Source organism: Meriones unguiculatus, chromosome 9 (assembly GCF_030254825.1).
Source record: "Meriones unguiculatus strain TT.TT164.6M chromosome 9, Bangor_MerUng_6.1, whole genome shotgun sequence".
Taxonomy (NCBI): Eukaryota; Metazoa; Chordata; class Mammalia; order Rodentia; family Muridae; genus Meriones; species Meriones unguiculatus.
The window spans coordinates 49,836,355-49,843,494 of NC_083357.1; the positions used below are offsets into that span (position 1 = coordinate 49,836,355).

At 47.8% G+C, this 7,140-nt stretch overlaps 1 long non-coding RNA gene across 1 annotated transcript; it reads left to right on the plus strand.

The window, feature by feature from the left end:
- The first annotated feature begins 688 nt into the window (after positions 1-688).
- Positions 689-6,866, plus strand: LOC132656434 (uncharacterized). The gene is made up of 3 exons (XR_009594184.1): positions 689-1,818; positions 5,639-5,796; positions 6,663-6,866. It is a non-coding gene; the product is annotated as an uncharacterized LOC132656434 (long non-coding RNA).
- Positions 6,867-7,140: the final 274 nt, after the last annotated feature.

The following is a 7,140-nucleotide window of genomic DNA, read 5'->3' on the forward strand; positions in this document are numbered from 1 at the left end:
TCCCACTCTGTGGGTTCAGTGACACGTCAGCCTCAGATGAGGAGGCCCCGTTGGGTACCCTGACTCAGTATCACCCAGTGTCCTTTCTCTCTCCCTCCATCCCTCCGTGCCCCGCCCTCCCGCCCCTTTCCCCACCCCCGCGATTCCCCTGTCCTCTCCATCTGGGAGATGAAATCAACCTGCAAGGCGCAATACCTTCCAGCCTGTTCTGGGTGGCACTACCCTCAAGCCCAGGGGCCGTTTGGTCTGTCCGTAAGAAGGCCAACACCCACGAGCAGGCAGCTCTTCTGTTTTAGAAAGGGGTATCAAGAGCTGACTTTCCAGACGGCCTGGCGGCACACACCTGCAACCTTGGGGAAATGACTCGTCTGGTGAAGTGTTTGCTGCCCAAGCGTGGAGACCTGAGTTTGGGCCCCCAGCACACACTTGAAAAGTGCCACCGTAGGCTGTGGCACCTGCCCGCAACCTCAGCACACTCAGCTTCAAACATTGTTTTTCTTTATAACACACTCAAGTCAGGCATTCTATAGGAGAGAGGGCCGTGGCAGCTCCTGCCACCAAACACAGCCACGGATCCATGCAGGAGAAACTCTGGACCCACTGAATGCCCCTCTTGCCGTGGTTGGGTCTGTTGCCTCTCACCTACAAAACAAAGAAGCCAGTGGGTCCCTGTCTTCCAGATGCCTGGAAAGCTTTTCACAGTGATGTGAATGTTCCCAGGACAGTCGGAAAGGATGCTAAGTGTGGAAGAGAAGAATCCACTAAGGCAAGTCAAGCATGCTGGGCAAGTGTGGCGGCCTATCCTGTCCTGGGGACTTGGTGCTGGCCAGGCCCCTCTCTGGTTGCTCTCCTCCCTGGAAGCTGACCCCTGTCCACTGGACCCCTTTAAAGGTGAGGGTCAGCGTTTCATGGTGGAAGTGGAATATTCACCGAGACCCCCCTGGCTTTTCTCGGTGCCTACATTTGCCCAACTTCAGACTGGCTGTGTCTGGAGAGCTTGCCGTCTTCCTCTTCCATGGTGGAGGTTCTGCTGTTGCAAAATGACGTGCAAAGATCCCCATGTGCAGGAGCACATGGCCCATGGGGTCAGAGGCCTCCACAGCCACCTCTGAAGGCTCAGAAGGATCAGTCCAGTGCACAACCCCTAACTGAGCTTCCCGGACCAGGCAGACTGTCCTCTTGGGTAAAGCTTCCATGTGAAAAAAACAAATAGCAGCAGATAATAACATCATCAAATCAGGCACTTAAAACCACTCCGCAGAAATTCAGGGTTAGCCAGATGGAGTTCCAAAATGAGAGGGCCCCTGGGAGTGTCTTCTCCGCCCTCTCCAAGGAGAAGCTTCCGGCTTCTCTTTCCACTTCTGGATGATTTCATAAACGGCGGTAACCTCTGTTGGAAGGACTTTGCTTTCTAGCTGTCATTTTTAAAAATAATATTTGCTTATTCTTTGAAGGTTTCGAACATTTAGACAATGCATATTGATTATGTCCATCACCACTACCTAACGTGTCTCCACCGCACCTCACTCCCAAGTTCATGTCCTCTTTTTATTTTATTTTTATTGCTATTGAGAGCCTCATATCCAGCTAGTGCTGTGCACATGTACACGGGTATGTGACCATCCACTGGGGCCTGAATAATCTACCGGTGGCCACGTCCCCAAAGAGAGCGACTCTCCCTTCCTCAGCAGCCCTCATCTCCCGATAAGTCCTCCAGCAGACACAGGCCTCAGAGGACCCTCCTCCATCCCTACTGGAATTTTTACTGGCCTGCTCTCGTGCAGATCTTGTTCAGGAAACCACCGCTTCCGTGCGTTGGTGAGTGCATCTGCTATGTCGTGTCTAGAAGTCAGCATTTCGTAGCTCTCCTCCCTACCTACCAGCTCCTACATTCGTCCCATTTCCTCTTCTGTGAGGTTCCTAAGGCCTGAACGTTGGGAAGTTGATAAACCCATCTTGGACCCACAGCTGAACGCTCAGAGTTGTTTATACATAGTCAACCTGTTACAGTCAACCACATGGTGCTTCAATACCCTTCACTGCTTGCTAATTTCCTTTCTCCTTGTTATGGAGTCAGAGGGTCGGCCTGCCCAGGAGGACAGGCTTTGAAAAGTACCAGAGATAGTCTCCTTGCTCAGGGTCTGCTTTTGTGTTCTTACAAAGCACATGACAGTTCACCAACATAACGTGCATTACAGTTCGTCCTGCTAGTTTAATGTCAACTCGACACAAACTACAGTCTTCTGAAAGGAGGGAACCTCACTGAGAAAATGCCTTCGTAACATCCATCTGTAAGGCAACTCATTTCGGGTTTGGTTGTTTGATTTGCCTTTCCCTGCTGCTTAGCATAAATGAGCATCTCTGTGTGCTTTTTGGCCAAATAGAGGCCTTCTCTGGAGAAATGTCTTTTCAAATCTTTTGCCCACTTTTCATGTGTGTGTGTTTGTCCACATGTGTAGAGACATACATGAGGGACACATGGAATGCTTGTGGAGGCCAGGTATTGATATCAAGTGTCTTCCTTAGCCATTCTATGCAGCCCATATTTTTAAGTCTATTTTATTTGGGTTCCTTCTACCTCTAGCTCCCTTCTCCAACCCAGTCTCTTTCAACACCCCAACATCAGGTTGGAGAGAAAGAAGGATAGTGGGGAGAAGGAGTGTAGGTCTCTTAGCTGGTTAGGGTCATTAGGTTCCTTGGAGTAAGTCTAATCTTCGTTTCAGGATATCTACAACTTCTCATCAAACTGCATCAACAAAATCCAGAAACAGCAGGGGGAAGCAGCAGCCTTCTTTCTCGGCGTGCACCCCCACCCCCACCTGCTGGCTCCCAGCTCAGAGTCCTGAGAATTAAACTATCTGCTGCTGGCAAAGATATGCTCTTGCCAGGGTACTAGACACTCACAGCTAACAGCTGTGGACAAACCAAAGCAGCCACGTCATCTGGGATTAAAACAAAAACATGCTTACATGGCATAACTGAGTTTCTGAAGAAACCAAAACTTCCAGGACAGTTCAATATTTTATTTACCAGGCCAAGGTTTCCACTGAACCCAGAGCTTGCCAACTCAGCTGGCTTAGCATCCAGCTTTCCCCAGGGGCCTCCTGACTCTGCCTCCTGAGCACTGGGATTCCCGGTGGAAGACCGTGCCCACTGGGGGTTCTGTGGATGCTGGGACCCTGGACTCCAGTCCTCTGGGTTGCAGGGCCACTGCTTTGTCCCCTGAGTCATCTCTCTGGCCCCTGTGTCCATTTTTCAATCTAGTTGTGTGTTTTGGTGTTTGACAGTTTTAGATTCTTATCCCTAACAGGATATATTGACCTACAAATAGTTTCTCCTTTCATGGTCTTTCCCCTTTTGATGGTGTCCACTGAAGGAACCATTGTTTCAATTTTCACAAAGTTCTATCTGTAGTGTTTGTTTGTTTGTTTCCTCTTTGGATGTCTTTTTGGTTGTTTTTTGGTGTTACCCTGGTGTTATCCTTGTCAAACCCAATGTTGTCAATGTTTTGCTATATGGTTTTTTGTTTTGTTTTGTTTTGTTTTGTTTTTCAAAAATTTGTACTGTAGCTGGGCATGGTGATACCAGCACATTAATCCCAGAACTCAAGAGGCAGAGGCAGGTAGATAGATCTCTGAGTTCAAGGTCGACCTGGTCTAGATAGTGAGTTCTGCACCAACCAAGGGTAGCTACATAGTAAGGACTTGTCTCAAAACAAAACAAAACAAAAAAAAAATATTGTTGATTCATGCCTTTCACCCTTTTTTTTTTTTTTTTTTGCTTCTGAATTTCTAACATTAGTAAAAATGTTATTTAGTCAAAACCCTGTCATTTCCTCATTGTGATACTCTTAGCATCCACCAAAATCATGTGACCACGTACGTGTACAAAGGTTTCTTTCTGGGTTCTCTTCTGCTCCACTCGTCTGCACATCTGTTCTCATGTCAGTACCACGCTACACTGTTCTGATGCCTTTGTGGTGAGTTTTAAAGTCTCATTTGTTCTGCCTTTTCCACATGAGCTGTGTCCCCTTTAGGGACTTTGTGCTCCTTTCTTTGGTTGGCTGACTTTTTTGGTTTGGGGGTTTAGTTGTTTGGGTTTTGTTTGTTTGTTTGTTTGTTTGTTTTTTAGGTATTGTATTCAGGCCTCACACATGCTAACAAGTGCCCGAACATTGAGCCATCTTCCTGGCTCTTTTTTTACTTTCTAAATTTTGTGGCAGGCTCTTGTTACGCTGTTGAGGCTGGCCTTGAACTCATCTGTAGCCTGGGCAGGCTTTCAACTTTCAGTTCTGCCTCCTCGGTAACCTGGATGGTGAGCCTGCACCACCAGATAAAGCTGGTCCCTCTCCAGCTGAAATGAATCTCACCGTTCAAACTCCAGCTCCATTTCCTGCCTCCAGAGCCCCCCTGACTATTTCCACCCACTTTGAGCTCTGGCTCCATTGCGTCTGCACCTTTCCTTCTTCTTTGTTTTTCCCCTGAGACAGGGTTTCTCTGAGTAGCCCTGGCTGTCCTGTAGCTCACTTTGTAGACCAGGCTGGCCTTGAACTCAAAGATCCGCCTGCCTCTGCCTCTCTAGTGCTAGAATGAAGGGTGTGTGCCACCACCGCCTGGCTTTCTCTCTTTCTTTCTTTCTTTCTTTCTTTCTTTCTTTCTTTCTTTCTTTCTTTCTTTCTTCCTTTCTTCCTTTCTTCCTTTCTTTCTTTCTTTCTTTCTTTCTTCCTTTCTTTTTCATGTGTACTGCACCTAAAGGTAAACTTTCTATCAATTTTACTTGTAATATCATAGTTTTCTTTCTCCTCCTCCTCTTCTTCTTCCTCTTTTTCTTCTTCTTTTGAGACAAATTCTTACTACATAGACCACCAGCTGGTTTTGTGTGATCTCCAGCCTTTGCCTCTGAGTGTCTGGATAGTTTTCATCTGTAAAATACTCACCATGGGGACTGGAGAGATGGTTCAGTGGTTAAGAGCGCCAGCTGTTCTTCCGAAGAACCCAGGTTCAATTCCCAGCACCCACACGGTGGTTCACCACCATCTGTAACTCCAGTTTCAAGGGATCTGATGCCCTCTTATGGCCTCCAACAGGCACCAGACATGTATATGGTACACAGACACACATGAAGGCAGAAACCCAGACACGTGGAATTCTAAAAATAAATAGATCTTTATTAAAAATTCACCATGAGCAATAATAAACTTATTTCTAAGTTACCTCTTACAGAGAGATCAAATTCTTTGAGACTTTTTTTCAGGGGGTGGGGAGTGGGGAGTGGGGAGCAGGGTTAGGTTTCATATAGCCCAGACCTGCCTCAAACTGGCTTTGCAGAGCGGAACCCTGCCGTTCCTCCTGCCTCCACCTCCCAGGTGCTGGGAGCACAGGTATGACTCACTACAGCTGCCAGATTAGGTGGTGAGAATGGAGCTCGGGGTTTGTGGGGCGTTAGGCAAGCATTCTATCAACCAAACTACTCCTCCAGCACATGCCAAGACTAAGACGCAGAGTCCTTTTCCAGCTGTCAAACCTCTAAAACAGAGAACTGGCTCTCAGGATTAGCGACACCTGGCCGTGGCCATAGGCTTCCGTTTTTGTTGGTTTATGAGCGGTGCAATGTTGTCTCATTCATGTATGGCCTCTAGGGACAGACACGACTCTGGTGGCAAGGATATGAAGAGAAGACAGACTGACACACAGACGGACACACAGACAGACACGGGCCGGTGAACTGGGCCATCTGCTGGAGAAACCAGAACATGCTGGACGCTCAGCGTGTTTATCACATGGAGTTGGACAGGAGGTGAGTTTATGGTATACAGCTGCACAGGGAGGTGGGTTTATGGTAAGTAGCTGGACCAAGGGGACAAGTTTAGCTAACCTCAAGAGGAGCAGCCCCTGTTGGGGAACAGGCTTTAGGATGCAAACATGCTTAAAGCTGGGAAGGGGTGTTACTGAGGACATCTGTGTGCACACTAACAAATCCACACATGGACCACAGAAAGACTGCTGCTTCCCTCTGAGCCATACCCTGTGGGTGGGGATAAGGGTTGCCATTCCTCCATGGGTCTGAAGCTCTGGGGTCCTTGACAAGCCCATGTCTCCCCCAGCCCACAGTAGGTCTTATGACCAATGACACCTTGGTTTCAGTGAGACATGGTGCATGTTTGCTTGTGTTTACATTTGGGGAATGTCTCCATCTGTAAATCCTGAGAGAGGAGGGGCCAGGGCCTCACGCTAGCTAGGCCTTTGTGCTTACCAGGTGTTTGACGAATTGCTAGGGACTGATTGATGTTAATCCCTATGATGAATTATAAACTAGTGAATGCACTGTGCTTCCTGAACCGGTGCTCAGACACACCCACAGAACAATAGCTTCGTTAGATAACATCTAGTGCTCCCTGGGCCTGTGCTTTCTGACACTAGTGCAAGGATTTACAAGCCTCGCTCTTAGAGGAAGAAGGATGTGAGAGCTCTGTCTCTGAGAACTGTGGCAAAGCTCTCGCTTTCTTTTCCTTGGCAAACAAGCGGGCTCTGTAAACAGAGGGCTTTTGTAAGCTGAAATCTACACACTTGAGGTCTTCCATTTTGATTTAAGGCAAACATGCTACACAGTGGGGACGTCACAAAGGGATCCTACCTGGAAGTGATGTCAGTTTTTTCCCCCAGGAGACCTGATGACTTCGTCTGTTAAGAAAATGTCACCCTTCTATGATCTGAACAGCAGCTGACTACTTATAACCAGGCTGTCCCTATCCATCAACCAAAATGACTTTTTGATGAGGAGAAAGTGAAATGTGTTCTCTTGTGCAGGTGCATCTCTGAGTTTCAGGCCAAGGTCTGTTCTACAGAGCGAATTCCAGGATGCCAGGGCTACACCGAAAATTGTCTTGAAAAAAAAATTAAATAAATAAAAAGAAAAGGAAAAAAAAAGTGTCCTCTTGGAGGAGACTTGGAGTTCCTGGTGTGAGTTCATCAAGTGTGACTGTCCAGGACAGACTGAGCCCAGTGGCACGCATTCTTCGGCAGTGGCCAATGGCGTGCCAAGAGAATGGGTGTCCCCACAGGCAGAAAGGGGAGGAGGCTGGGGAGATGGTTTTCATTTCCATCTTCTCCACCCCCAGCAGGAGGCTGGATTTGCAGTGGA